The sequence below is a fragment of the Dermacentor silvarum genome, chromosome 9, assembly GCF_013339745.2.
Source record: "Dermacentor silvarum isolate Dsil-2018 chromosome 9, BIME_Dsil_1.4, whole genome shotgun sequence".
Lineage (NCBI taxonomy): Eukaryota > Metazoa > Arthropoda > Arachnida > Ixodida > Ixodidae > Dermacentor > Dermacentor silvarum.
Genome location: NC_051162.1, coordinates 4,451,751 through 4,467,528, shown reverse-complemented (window position 1 = coordinate 4,467,528; position 15,778 = coordinate 4,451,751). Strand labels below are relative to the sequence as shown.

General features: G+C 50.0%; 1 long non-coding RNA gene across 1 annotated transcript in view; it reads right to left on the bottom strand.

Annotated features, from left to right (window-relative positions):
- LOC125940046 (uncharacterized) overlaps nucleotides 1-8,341 on the bottom strand; it is a 70,424-nt gene extending 62,083 nt beyond the window's left edge. The window contains exon 1 of the long non-coding RNA XR_007463270.1: nucleotides 8,272-8,341. This is a non-coding gene — a long non-coding RNA (uncharacterized LOC125940046). The remainder of the gene's footprint in view (nucleotides 1-8,271) is intronic.
- Nucleotides 8,342-15,778: the final 7,437 nt, after the last annotated feature.

Below are 15,778 nucleotides of genomic sequence, written 5' to 3'. Positions count from 1 at the left end.
ATCCAGACAAGAACAAAACTATGATCTCAGAAATTGTGATATGCATTTGGGCCATGCTGCGATCGCGACAGCACCATGTGGCTAGAATAAGAGAAAAAGAATGCAGAAATCAATATGAAAATGCATGTTTTAACTGCCTGCACAGCGGCAACAATTATTCTGCACCCCAAGTCAAAGAAGGCTATTGCTTCGTTTAAAAAAAGAAGTAAATCCATGTAGCTAAAAAGGAAAGAAAAGGACAAACGAAAGCCACAGATGATGCGGCAAGTTGATTTACCCAACATCCGAGTGCGTTTTGGGGAAACGCCGCGTGTTCCGGGCTTTCAATGAGCAAGGTTTGTCAAAATTGGTTATTGATGTCCCCGTAATTTTTGTATTCCCAGGATAATTTTGATTATCATGCTAACTGTTACAACAAATGGTGAAAATTTCTGTGGTTTTAAAAGCTAATGAACAGTCATACGTTTTCATAATTACGAGCTTATATAGGAACGTGAAGGAACACATATTTTTACAGGCATTGATTTTTGCTGCTTCGCTATCTAAACGATAAACTTTACTCGGCGGGGAGGTTTAGTGAAGCGTTCAGTAACTTCCGACACGTTGATGGCGACGTCTCTGTCGGCGTATAGAAGCGCCAGCATAACCATGCGTTCCTCATTGTAAAGCGCAAGTGGTTTTTTTAGTAATCTCATGTTTGAAAATATCTCTGCGCTGGCAGTGACACTGGAAGGGCGACTAGAATATGCAGCAGTTTGTACTAGAGCACTGCACGGGCCGATTTTTTCAGCCCGGACCCGGCCCGGGCCCGTTTTTACGTTGGGCTGCCCGCATGAGCCCGAACAAAACTTTCATGGCGAGACCCGGGCCCGGCCCGGGCCCGGAAATAATCTACGTTACCCGCCTGGCCCGGCCCGCCACCCCTTTACCTCAGGCCCGAACCCGGCCCGATACCGAAAAATACATGTTTGTCAGAGTTCAGACGCCCGAGAATAACTCGCTGCACGTTACATGCACACCACGAGAAAGCCCGGCCCGGGCCCGGGTCAAAAAGCACACGCCGTTCCCGAGCCCGGCCCGAGCCCGGCCCGAGCCCGTGAAAAAACTGCTCTACCTGGCCCGGCCCGGGCTTTCGGGTAAGCCCGAGCCCGTGCAGTGCTCTAGTTTGTACACATGTACATATAACCTGCAGTCTCCATGAGAGAGGGCATCTATTCCCGTGCAGAAACCTAAAAACACTTCGATATCGTTTCCTCAGCACCACGCTCGACAAGGTAGACAGCCGTCCTCTTACGGAAGCCACAATTCTTGGTCCCTGGTCCCAGCCGACGTCGGAACGAACTGCTTTAAAAGCGCTATTACGCTTTTTAAAAGGAACAGGACTTAGTGAAAAACTATAGAATGTGCGGACTGATACGTTTCTTCTAGTTTTCTTTTTAATCTTCTTTTGTTTTCTAATATTTTCTGCCCTTACCCCATCCCCCTGTGCAAAGTAGCCAATCGGACCCTTAACCTGATTAACCTCTTTGCCTTTCACCTCTTATTTTCCTTCCTTTCTTCATTCGATATCGTTGACATCCTTGTTTACGTACCTTGCACAAACAGTAAGCTGTTCGATTCTAGCAATATCCGTCGTTTCGTCAGCAAGTACGGAGAAGCAGCCTGCAGCGTTCACTTTTGCATCTAGGCTTTCTTTGGTAATTTCACCACAAATTTCTATAATTTGGATTGGTACATCTGGTTTAAATACGAGGCATTACTGGGGCAACTTTCCAAATGGTTCTTCAGATGTGTATCTCCACAATCAGCTTGCATGCGAAGAAGCGTTCTGGAAATACCAGTAATTTCAGCGGGGGCTTTACTTAAATCCATAGGACCAGTGTCCCTATCGCCACGGAGAGCAAGACCTTGCCGCCCGCAAAAAAGAACTGTCTCAAATTAAATAGGCCGTTGAGTTTCTTCTGTTTTCTCTTATTTTACTTTGCCCGCCCTGGTCCAGCTTATTGATCACATTGGACGCGCTTTCTGAAAATGTTTGGAGAAAATTATCAGATGCCAGCTGACAGTCGCGGTGATATTTAATATTTTCCTCTGCGTGCAAGATTGCGAGCACGTGCTTCCATTTCTGGAACGGCTTAGACACGCGCGTTCGAGTGCGTGCATGTTGGCCCAAGTTTATAAAAACATTAAACCCAGAAAGTTCCAGAATTAAAAATCAGAAGCACGCCTTTGGAAATGTCAGTGCACTTTCGCGTCAAAAGTGTATGAGAACTTTATACTCATGAAGTTTCGGAATTGAAATCCATGCGCTCCGTAGATTCCGGTGCCGCTGCGAGATGCCGCGACGCGCCCGCTCGCTATTGAAAATCCCTTGAAACTTTGTGCTCGGCTGGGGCTCCTTACGTTATGTGACTCTAGTTGCATGGGCGTTTGCACGAAATCCAGCCCGAGTTCGCAATTTTCGCGCCGAAATGTCCTTTCGAGTGTCAAAAAGACATTGTAGACAAAATCCACAATAATTTCCGGCGCCGGTGGTTGTTTTGGTCGGCGGTGCATGACAGCACGAAAAAATTTCGGGGGGGGGGGGCTGAAGCCCCATCAGCCCCCCCCCCCCCTGGCTACGCGCCTGCACAGCCAGTCTTGTGGACGCAGCCAGTCTCGTGGACGCAGCCGGTCTCGTGGACGCAGCCACTCCCGAGGTCGCAGTCAGTCACAGGGGTGCAGCCACTCCCGAAGCGGACCGGATTCAACCCCGACGCAGCATTAACGAAATGCCACCCTTAGAGCGACCACAGCTAAAGTCCAAGACCCCAAGGTAAGCTGGGGCAGCATTGTCTCCCACACAGGTCACACCACACAACCTAAAGCAACCACAGTGAACACCGTTAATGATGCTACCATGCACAGCTTCATGCAGGAGCTCCGATCCTTACGTGCTGAGATACAAGACCTCACGACAGAAAACGTTAAGCTCAAATCACAACTTGCAGACACACAACCCAAACGATTAACATCAAATGCAGACATTGTTCCTGTCTCTGCATTAGAGTTCCGGCACACCATCGAACAATCAACCCCGCACAAACGAAAAGCCCTCGAACCCATCATACAAGCGACATCATCAGAATATACTCCAGAAGGGAGTGTCAACTCTGAGGCTCTCACTCAGCTGCAACAGCGGATAGAACGTAAACTCAGCGAAGCAGTAGACTGCAAGCTCGCCGAATTGCTCGACGCCTCCATTACAAAGGCTCTCGAACGCGCAATGGACACCCTCCTTAATGCGAAACTCAAAACGCTACTACTACTCAGAATTGAGCAGGCCTTCGCGGCAAGAGAAAAACAGCGGCAGGAAAAAATCGACAACACGCACAAAGCCTTTCAAGACATGGACGCGATCTTGGCTCAAAATCACAATACCCGTTTGACAGAATTGGAAAACTCCCTACTCCGTCCCAGAGCAGATCCCCTAAAGAAGCCGTACTCCCGTCCCGACAAAGATGGCTGCGAGTAATCGCGAACGAGCCACCTACTGAATTTGGCAGTGGAACTGCCGGGGCTTCCGGCGAAAACGAGCACACTTACAGCAATACATTTACTCCCTACAGCCGCATACCTCCCCCGATATTATCACATTAGAAGAGACTGGAGAACCGGCTAAGCTGTCGGGATACGCGTCATACACAGCGGTTTCGGATGATGGACGCAGGCCCCAAGTAACCACACTAGTTAAGCGAAACATTCCAGGTATACAACATCACACAGGCATTGATACAGCAGCCCACATTCTCCTGGAGATCATCCCGTCTGCAAGGCGCACGCAACAGAGCCTCTTCATCCTCAATGTATACAGCAGCCCCAAACAACAACATAGATTTTTACGACTCTTCACGAAAGTAAATCAAGTAGCCAGAAGACCCCCTCTGCTCATTGTAGGGGACCTAAACGCCCCTGTGGTGGCACGGGGATACACGGTGGACCGCCGAAAGGGAAGACAACTATGGATTGACGGACAGAACCTAGGTCTAACTCTTGTCACGGATCCAACCTGTCCAACTCGTGTGGGAAACAGCGTCAGCAGATACACTACTCCGGACCTAACATTCGCAAAACGAATACAACAGGTAGACTGGATCAACACACAAAACATGTTGGGAAACGACCACTATATAATCCAAACCACAGTTCGAGCGCGCCCGCGAAAGCCCAAGGGCCGTCAACTCCGCCTCACAGACTGGGACGCTTTCCTGCAGGCCAGAGCCATCACCTTTCTCTCCGGTACCCAACAGCCTTTGGAAGATTGGGCCGCATCCTTGCTGCAAGACGTGAGCGAAGCAACTAAATTGGTGCTAGGGGAAGCCAATCTGCAGGAGGCAGATAGCAAGTTACTGCATATGTGGGAAGACCTCGCCAGTCTGCAGTGCAGATACAAACGCAACAAGCTCAACCGAACGCTCAGAAAACGCATCCTCGATCCGGCCAACACCAAGAATACACAACAGCACAACTTGCAAAAAAATATTCACACCCATCCGGGCACGGACGCAGAGATTCTTCAAGAGCTGATAGACCGCTACGTATACGACCTCAATCTACTACACCCGCTCCAGCATACAATGACCATCTGGACGCGCCCTTACAATCAGCAGAAGTACGTGCAGCCATCCTCGCACTCCGCCCTAACTCGGCCCCGGGACCTGATGGCATTACTAATAAAATGCTTCCCAACCTAGATGAGGACTCTCTAACAGCCCTCACGGCTTATTTTAACGCATACTGGGAAACTGGACAACTCCCACCACAATGGAAAGAAGCCAAAATCATTATGATTCCCAAACCCGGGAAGCGCCTCTTACTCGAAAACCTCTGCCCCATCTCACTTACTTCATGCGTCGAAAAGGTCCTGGAACACGTCATCCTCACACACTTACACAACCATATGGACGACAACGATCTCTTCCCCAATACTATGGTTGGCTTCCGCGCTAAAGTTTCTACGCAAGACATCATGATTCAGTTCAAGCACCAAATTATCGATGGCGATAAAAGCTCGAGGATGGACACCAGAACCATCTTGGGGATAGACCTAACTAAGGCTTTCGATAACGTCACGCATGGAGGAAGGAAACAAAACAGGAGAGGCCCTGACGTCACTTTTTTGAAGCCAGAAGTGCAGCCATGTTGGTGTGCCACCTCTACTTGCGTCTCCAATCAGGGGTTCTGCAGCTCGCCGGAGCAGTTGGGCGCGAACTTTGAACTTGCATTGTTACGAGCCGCCGGAAGTGTGTGCTCCTGAAGCGCGTCAAAACAAAGCCTACAAAACTTCTGTAGCAGTTTTAGTGAAGCAGACGCGCTCCTGTGTTTTTCCGTGGCACGTTGAAGAAGACAAAGAAGACCCGCGCCGTGATTGCTTGTGTTGCTTGTGGTTGCTTGTGATTGCTTGTGATTGCGTGATTCTATTGCTGGCCGACACTTACACTCACAGACACAAAACACAACTTGCAAGCTTACACACCAAACCCCAAAGTCAGCTTTTCTCGCGAACAAAAGGTGCTGCGGGAAAGACACCGGCGGAAAAATCTTATCTCACTTTTCAGAGACCGAGAGCAGCAGCGAAGCTTCAGGAGCGGGGTTGTCATGGCAACGTTGACATTTGGGGTACCCGTCCGAGTGCTCCTTTGCGAAAAACAGCACGTGACTTCCGCAACACCTTCTCCAATACGCTCGTGCTGGCCAGGGCCTCTCCTGGGGTTTCCTTCCTCCATGACGTCACGCATGAGGCCATACTGACCCAACTGGCACAAATCCAGGTTGGACACCGAACATATATAACTACGTCAAGGATTTCCTTACAGGTCGCACTGCCACCATCGCCATCGGAGGGCTGCAGTCGCCAATTATTCACCTTGGCAGCAAAAGTACGCCGCAAGGATTAGTTCTGTCCCCTTTTTTGTTTAAAGTGGCCTTGCTAGGATCGCCTGCATTAGATAGCATCCCCAACCTCAAGCATAGCCTCTACGCGGACATCACCCTGTGGGTCACCGGGGGCAGCGACGGGGACATTCAAGACATGCTGCAGCAAGCCATCAACGAGGTTGTTGCATACGTAGCACCACGCGGCCTTGGTTGCTCCCCACAGAGATCAGAGCTCCTTCTATACAAGCCTACGTGGGGAGGTCGACGCCCAGACCCTCATCCCCCCCGAGATACAACTCCACTGGCATCAGCAACTCATACCTACAGTGCCTAGCATCCGTATCCTTGGCTTACGCGTCCAACAAAACGGCAGAAACACGGAGATGCTCAAGCAATTAGATAGTCATGTACACCAAATCTCTCGCCTCATTGCACGCATCGCAAATCGACATCACGGCATGAAAGAAAACAACCTGATTCGTCTGGTAACCAGCTACAGCCTGAGCAGGATCACCTATGTTGCCCCGTACCTTCACCTCAATGTGACTGACAAGCTCAAACTCAAGACCATGATTAAGAGGGTCTATACAAGCCCTACAGGTTCCAATTTCCACATCTAACGAGAAACGAGATGCCCTCGGCCTTCACAATACCATAGACGAGCTTACTCAAGCTCAGCGTATAACGCAATACGAACGACTCGCCAACTCTACCACGGGCTGGCACATTTTGCGCACCCTAGGCATAACCTACACCACCCAATTCAGACCAAAAGTACCTGTCCCTCCAAAAATTCGCGCTCAGTTAGTTATATTGCCCATACCTCGTAATGTGCACCCACAACACAATCAGGAGCGACGTGCAGACAGAGCTAAACTTCGACAAAAGCGCTACGACCAAGCCGCAGATGTAGCCTACGTGGACACCGCGGAATACCTCCACCAGACCGCCATGGCGGTCGCCGTAGTCGCGGGCTCGCAGCACCGCCTCGCCGCGGCTGCATCAATACCCACCACTCAACCAGAAGGAGAGGAAACGGCCATCGCCTTGGCCTATACCTCTACCAATGCACACTACATCATCAGCGATTCAAAAACGGCCATTCGCAACTACACAAGAGGAGTCATAGAACCCCAAGCACAGAAAATACTATCCGGCACTCCCGCCTCAAGGCAACGCCGCGTACACATCATCTGGGCCCTTGCTCATTCGGGCCTGGCTGGAAATGAAGCCGCCCACGATGCCGCCCGAGCTCTCGCACACCAGGCGCATCATCCGTCTCCTGCGTTTTCCGATCCTGACCAGCCCTTAGTTCCGCATCGCGGTCACGCGCGCGACCGCATGGTCACATTCAGAGAAATCCTCTTCCACTACTGCAGAGAGCGATTAGGCTACCCCCAGCACTCAAAACACTGAATAAATCCCAATCCACCACTTGGCGACTACTTCAGATGCGAACTTTTCCAAACCCCGTGCGAATTTACCCCGATGCATACTCCCCACTCTGCAAAGCCTGCGAGGCGCGCGCTGACCTCGATCACATCATCTGGGCATGCCCGAAAGCTACACCCACCAACATCCATCGCACTAACACTACACGCATCATAACTACGGCCGAGCAGTGGGAGACTTTGCTGCTCAGCTTGGACCTAGAAGAGCAGCTCTGGGCCGTCCGGATGGCCGAAGACGCCGCCAGAAAGCAAGGGCTGGCCGCCGTCTGAGGAAGGGGAGGTCTGGAGGTTAGCCTCCCAACGCCCGCCGCCCCCAGACCCCATCATGGACACAATAAAGTTTTATCTCTCTCTCTCCGGTATTACGGCACCATTTCGAAAAATTCTGGCGGCTATGTGTTCATTGTAGACTCGTGCACAACTGCAACACCACAACTAAATTTCGACATCTGGGTGGTTTAGGGGCCCTTTAAGAGCATGCGACTAAGCAGTGGGACTAATTGAATAAATTTATGAATACACGATTGTTTTGCGATCCATCGCAAAACAGCGCGAAAGACACATGGTCGTTGTGCTATCGTCATCACACCATCGACCGCCGTCGTTCTTTATTGCGCGCTTGCTCACGCCAGCGTTTTGAAAGTGGTTGCGTGCACTCGAGTGTGATGTATTCATGCTTGCTTGTGCGCACTGACACCACGCTTGTTAATTCAATTAGTAAGCGAATGGGTCCAAGTTTATGCAGCCGATAAAACTACTATCCTTACTCCGTATAGCTCTTTACTAATTTGCTATCGCAATTGATGCTTCGCCTTTCGGGTGACACTGCGACTTATTTGTGCACGGTGCTGCCACCTTCATTAGGGATCTCGCATTTGAGATATCAATATAAAAGGCCACTCACCTGGTTCCTGCGATAACGCCTCCTTCGACGCCTCCTTCTGCGCCGTTTTCGCCTTCCTCCGGTGGGACCTGTATGCAGGAGGAACGATTATGCATGCTGCCAAGCTTCAACTGCCAGCGCTGTTTCCGCGAGCATGACAACGCCGAATTGCACCGCAACAAACCGCCATCTTACCAAGAACGATTTCTACGCGGTGCACATATAGCAGTCCTTACAACAGTATTGCTTCTTTTTGCCTCCGAAATACCTGCACAAGCGCCAGTGCTCTCAGTCTGTGCAGCACAAAATCTTGCACAGCATGCCCACGAATGTTGTGGCGCGAGAGCTAAAGCATGAAATATAGTTTTATATTGCGATAACAATTATTTGAACACTCTAGGAGAATTTCTGCCGAGTTGGCGCCGTCGCCGTGAGGTCCCGTAGAAAGTCCACGGGCGAGAAGATCGTCGCCGCGCGCTGCACGTTGTATGTGCGAGTGAAAGCATACGACTGAGAAACTGAGAAACGGCAATCGTTGCGCGCGCACCCAAGGGCGGGAAGCGGGAGGGAAGCGTGCAGTCTTCCAGTCAAGCACAATGCTCCGGAAGGAGGGCAGGGAAGTGGAGGGGCCGCTCTTTACTGCGGCAGCGCGCTCCCGCCCGGCCGGAAGGCTCTGGGGGGAGGGTGTGGCAAATGGCAGGGGGGGGGGGGGGGGCGCTCTGCGCCGCACGCCTGCGCGGCCGTGCAGCCATCTGCGGCGGGAGCAGTCTGCCCTCCCTGTGTTTTTGCGTGTAAGATACCGCGACCGCTGGCACGAAGCTTAATTCACTCGCTGCTGCGCCGACTCCAGCGTTTTGACAGCGAGTTCAAGTGAGGTGCGTTCATGTTTGCTTCGACGCGCTGACACCATGCTTGTTCATTTAGTTAGTGTGCCTATGTTTACAAGTTTATCCGGCCGATAAAACTACTATCCTTTCTTTATATAGCTGTCCACTAATTTGCTATCGCAATCGATGCTTCGCCATTCGGGCGACAATGCGACTTCTTGTTTGTCTGCTTCAAGGCTTTTTTGTGTTCTGCAGGTCTCCCATTCATATTAAGATATTCCTATGCATATTTGCATGTTTTAGTAGGCGCGCTCATGGTGGAAACCATGAGAAGAGAACTTTTCCTTCCACTTGACAAGGAAGGCCTCAGTTTTGTGCATTTCTTTGTCTTAACAATGAAATAAAAAACACTTGGTTAAACACCCACGCTTGCAGAAGGTAATATATCTGAACCATCGGCATGTGTTGCAACGGTCGTCCAAAACAAATGTCAAAGGATAACAGTTTCTTTGAAAGCTTTGTTGATTTTGATTATGCGCAATTCGATGGGGCGAAATACGAAAACACCCGTGTACTTAATTTAGGTGCACGTTAAAGAACCCCAGGTGGTCAAAATTTCCGGAGTCCCCAACTACGGCGTGCCTCATAATCAGATCGTGGTATTGGCACGTAAAACCCCATAATTTAATTATATTAATTAATTAATGAAGCCTTTGTTGAAAGCTTTGGTGATGGTGGTATAAAAGCCATCTCTAGGGCGACATGTAGAGCCGACTCGGGGCATTGTAGACATGAGAAAAAGTTCGTGTTTGAGAAAATGTGATGCCTAGCACACCACACCCCGATGCGTTTTGGTGGTGGCGGGATGCGCCTACCATTGGGGCGTTCCAGCGCCGACAGAAATGTCACCGATCACTGACGGCTCATGCGTTTCAAGTCGCGCAATAAGACACACAAGCAGTCAAAGAGTTGATGAGGATGATAAAGACAGATGAGCGGTTATATGGGGCTCATACGGGTCTCATGACGGTTGGTAATGGTTCGACGAGGATGGATAAGGTGCTAAAGAGAAGGGCTTATAATAGCCCGACTACGGCTGGCAGTGGCGCACCGACGGGGGGGGGGGGGGGGGGGTTCGGGGGTTGTAACCCCCCCCCCCCCCTTTGTTTAACCCCTTTTCTTTCCTGGCGCATTTGAGAACTGCAACTAAGATGTAAGCCGCGCAATCGTCTGCACACTCGCAAAAAGCGCATTTTTTGACAATTTCCCTTGAATAAATTGAAAGTTGTGCTGTTTAGATGGTATTGGCAAACTGTCAACCCTCCCCCCCCCCCCTAGCAGAGATCCTGAGTGCGCTACTGACTTCTGGTAAAGTTGATAAGGACCGATAAGGGTTTGTAAGGATGGGGTCAAGTCCGATAAAGTTTATTTACCGACAACAGTTGCTAAGGTTCGGATCATGTTTGATATGTTTGATAGGGATCGGATAGATTGCAATAATATTGATAAGGACCGATAAAGGTTTATAAGGTTGGGATCGAGTTCGATAAGACTTATAACAACCGATAAAGGTCGAGAATGACACGTAGATTCAAAATGACACCGGGCTGCGTGGCGACGAGCAAGTGGCACTATGCTTAGCATACTTAGACAACTACAGTGGAGTTCCTGCATAATGTTTTCCAGATTTTCTGTGCTAAAAAAGAAATATTTTATTCCGAATTATTTCCGTATTTTTTCCACCCCTTACGTCTCTAGGTCGGAGTAGAAGTGCTTCTAATGACCGCATTGACGACGACGCCATGATGACAACCGCATGACAACGGCGGCCAAATCACGACTGAATAACGAAGAAGAAATCACATGGATGGATTGCGGCGTGAGGAAAATGGGATGACGTTTCTAATGTGATGGTAGAACGACAGCGTGACGACGACTGTGTTATGGTGTGACGTGGACGACAGCGTGGAGAATGACGGCATCACAACGAGGCATTCTTTTTACAGCGAAGTTCTATACCAGCTAAGGAAATTTTCTCGTGTCGTTGGCGTAAGCAAAAAACGTCACGGTAATCAAGCGGCTCGTCTCGCGTGCCGAGCGCTCCCGCGTTCGTCGTCGTCTCCCACCGCTGGCTGCGTTGCCGCCTATCATTCCAGCGTAGAATTTCACTTCTGTCGTCGTAATGGGCAGGCCGCGTTTACAGGGTTATGAGTCATTGCTTAAGGTAGTATGATACCATGACCAACTGCAGGCTACGCACCTCCCGTGTTTCACGTTAGTGGAGCTGCATTTCGCTCAATGGGTCATTTGACACTTACGCATAAAATTTAATTCCTCGCTCAAACCGAGCCTACGACTTAACTCGTGCTAACTGTAATAACTAATAAAAAGTCGCAGTTTCGCCAGAAAGGCGAAGCATCGATTGCGATAGCAAATTAGTAGACAGCTATACGAAATGAAGTTGTAAATATTCGCTTACTAACTAAATAAACAAGCACGGTGTCACGCGCGCACAGGTAAACATGAACACATCTCGCTCGATGACCGCGGGAGCTCGTCAGAACGCTGGAGTGATAAAGCGCACCAGCTGCGGCGAGCAAATTGACCTTCGCGCTGGCTCTCGCTTCAACGCGAACGTCGAAAGCGCAGCGCATAAGAAGCTACCGGCACTCGGCGAATGCACTTTGGCCCAGCGCGGATCGCTTTGAAGATGAGGCTCCCGCGGCCGCGTCGCACCTTCAAGGTAGCTGCTCCGTGAGCAGCAGCCGCGTAAGCACCCTCCCCCCACCCCTCCCGTCGCCTCCTTCCTCGCGCGTGAACAAAGAGCGTGCGCTTCCGGCCGCCTTCCTCGCGTGCGCGAGATTAATGGCTCATATGTTACCCGTAAAACGAGAAATCCCAGGGAATTGTAGGGCGCGCCCTCTGCAAGCAGCTTCCGGTTCGACGGACGATGCGGCGGCATCGGCGGCATGGCCCGCGCACGTGTTTTTCGACGCGATTTCAATTGACAGTCGTCCGATGCTTTCCGTCCGCTTTGTCGACCAGCAATGTCGTACCATTCATGCAGCTGATTTCTAGGTTTCAGTTCACTCTGGGCGTGACGATGACGAGCCAAGAAAGGCAAGGATGCGCTTTTATTCATAAACGAGCTCTGGTTTTCGTTTCGGCAGCCTTTTTTGTTTCTGCTAAGTTTAACTCTACGACATTTGCCGCTGCTTGGACGCACCGTCACTGACTCCTCTGCCTGCGGGTCAGTGAGACAGATAAAAAGCTATCTTTATCCGATAATTTATCAAGTGTATTGAAGGATTACTTAGAAAATCGGGTGCTCAGGCGATGGCTATAGCAGCCTGGTAAATACTGCCCTGTGATCATCGCTGCAACCGGTATAGTCAGTGACGGCGCAGATGGCAGAATTAGAAAATGAAGTGCTGAAAATGTTTGAAAACTGCGCGCTGTCAACGGCAATTCTTGGTCAAAACTCGAGGTTCACTTGAAGTGGTACGTAGCTAGAAGTTCTCGCTTTTGGTCAACAAGATGAGGAAATGGCCCTATCGCCGACATATTACGGCTGCGCATTATCTCTCTCTGTGTTCGAGGAACTAAGGTGGGCTAGTTGGTTACGAGTATTATGTATGTATCTCCCTTTGTCCCGTATAAATTTGCGCCATAAAACCTCGTTTCATAATAGCTCTATAAGTGCATGCGAGTACAGACATAGTTCTGGTTGCCTGAGTGAATGTTAGAGAAAGAAATGCCATGGGGAATCATTCCGTGTCGTCACTTACACAGCTCATCGCCACCTGATAAGTGGCACTGTACGTTCATTTTCTTTTTGTTCACGGATGGTATCTGCCTTGTTACAGTTTTGGAAGTGGCAGCCATTCCTCTGATGCTTGTGCACAGCTGACTCAGCAAGGGTTGCTGCAAGGCAGTAGTTACATGCGTTCACCTTTAACGCTTGAATTTGAGCAGCCAACGGCTGAACAGCCAACGATAGTTTTGCCTAGGCACCTGCAACCAGGTAATCTTCGAGTGGGACAAACCCGGACTGCAAGCGCAAGTGGCTCCGTCAGCTAAGGCGTTGCGCTGCTGAGCACGAGCTCGCGGGAAGGAATCGCGGCCGCGGGCGCCGCATTTCAATGGAGTCGAAATGCTAAAACGCCCGTGTGCTTGCGTTGTAGTGCACGTTAAAGAACCCCAGGTGGTCAAAATTAATCCGCAGCCCTCCACTACGGCGTGCGTCATAATCAGAACTTTTTTTGGCGCGTAAAACCCCAGAAAGAAGAATGGACTGCAAGCGCATCAATAGAATTCAACGGCGAAGCGGTGGCGGCGGCCGCGCTGACTCGAACCGGAAGCAGCTAACACACGGCGCATCCCACAATGCGTCGCTATTCTACCGGTCACCTATTCCATTGGGAGAACAGGAGCACTCAAAAGCACGCTGAAAATGCTCGTTCCAGAGGCGACGTGTTTCAGTGGTCGAACAGGAGTGGGAGCGCCGTCATCCAGTGGTAGAACAAGAGCAGTTTCGCTGCGCCGAGAGCAGCCGGGAGCAGTCCGGACTGCTCTCGCCTGAAAAGCAGAGTACGGAGGAAGTCACGTGACTTAAACCGTCATATCCTCCTCATTTCTTTTTATTTTTGCTTAACCCGGCGCGCGCGGCGGCAATGGCGGCAGCGTAGCGTGGTTGGTGTTTTAGCACCGCTGATTTTGACGTCGGTGATGCGAGCGAGCTTCGCAGCGATTTAGCGACAGATCCTGGCATTTCTAGTCCGCCTTGCTTTTCGTCGGATGCGCGGGGGACAGCGGCAGCAAAGCGTCTTCGCCTTACTGAAGTGCTTGAGACGCTCGACGGCGACAGCAGCGAAAGATACTAGAGCTCAACTTCAGATGACATTCGCAGGAGGAAACGTTGTGGGATTCGTCGGCGCTGCACAAAAGTATGTAGTACGTGGCCGCAAACGGTGACAGCGTTACGCCCGACAGATTGCAAGACGATCAGGCGTGTTTTGCTGCTCTCCTGCAGAGAATGATGGGACGTCGATTGCTTTAGTCACGTGGTAAATTTCTCCTCACAAGTCCCCCTCCCACCTGCTCTCCGAATGCACGCCGTATTCCAGTGGCGGGTCGAGTGTCTGTGCTCTCACTGCGCTGTCACCCGACTGCGCACTGCGCGGCGGCCTGCTCCTGTTCTCACAATGGAATTCGCTATAAGCTGCGGTCTGCCGGCTCACCCTTGCACGCCTTCACGCGCACACACAACGCACGTCGCGCGGCGACGATTTTATCGCTATTGATCTGGATACGGCACATCACTACGACGGCGACGGCAAAAATGCTATCGTCATATGAAAGGTGTCCATAATGGCCAAATTGCAAAAAAGGCAAAAAAAAAACGCCAGGCAAAAATCGAATACAAACAGCATATCTCCTTTGAAATCAGGCACGCAGCATACAGCTCAGCACTCGTTTTTAAAAGAAAAGCCACAAAACAAGTATCAAAACCACATGATGGATGATAAGGCACGTGCGAACAATGGGAACACCCTCCGACACGTTCCAGTAAAGATTAGGTTTGCAGCTGTTTAGAAAGGGGTTGACGTCATTCAAAACCCTCGTGTAAGTACAAACCGCATCATCACCATCATCAGCAGCAACTAGCTGATTCCAGCTTGCGCCTGCAAATTTCCTAACTTCATCACCCCACCTAGTTTTCTGCCGTCCTCGACTGCGCTTCCCTTCTCTTGGTATCCATTCTGTAACTCTTATGCTGCACCGGTTATTCATCCTACGCATTACATGGTCTGCCCAGCTCCATTTTTTTCACTTAATGTCAATTAGAATATCGGCTATTCCCGTTTGTTCTCTGATCCACACCACTCTCTTCCTGTCTCTTAACGTTATGCCTTACATTTTTCGTTCCATCGCTGATTGTGAGGTCCTTAACTTGTTCTCGAGCTTCTTTGTTAACCTCCAAGTTTCTGCCCCATATGTTAGCACCTGTATAATGCAATGATTGTACACGTTTCTTTTTAACGACAGTGGTAAGCTCCCAGTCAGGATTCGGCACTGTCTGCCGTATGTGCTCCAACCCAATTTTATTCTTCAGTGAATTACTTTCTCGTGATCAGGGTCCCCTGTGAATAACTGACCTAGATAAACGTACTGCTTTACAGACTCTAGAGGTTGACTGGCGATCCAGAATTCTTTTTCCCTTTCCAGAATATTGAACATAATCTTCGTCTTCTGCATATTCATCTTCAACCATACTCTTACAATTTCTCGGTTAAGGTCCTCAATCATTTGCTGTAATTCGTCCCCGTTGTTGCTAAGCGTATAATGTATGCTAATGACGTCTGCGAATAATGCGAAGGACGTTCCTTCTTGCGCGTGTGATTCCCAGTAAACATTACGGTTGCGTAAGCTACTCCGAGTGGAAAAGTACCGAACAGCATAGAAATCACGTAGTGACGTCATGACGGTCTAGCAACTCATTCAGTTCATGCCAGGCTACCTGTGATGTTTTTTTGTCACCGATCTCGGGGGCGTGCGGGTGTTAGAAGAGATGGAGAAGGAAGACGGATGGCGACACAGCAAACAGATTATTTAATAACACGCAACATCAAAACCAAAACTAAAAATCAAGCACACCCAAGCACACTGCGGGAAAAAATACTAATAAAGATACAAGCAAA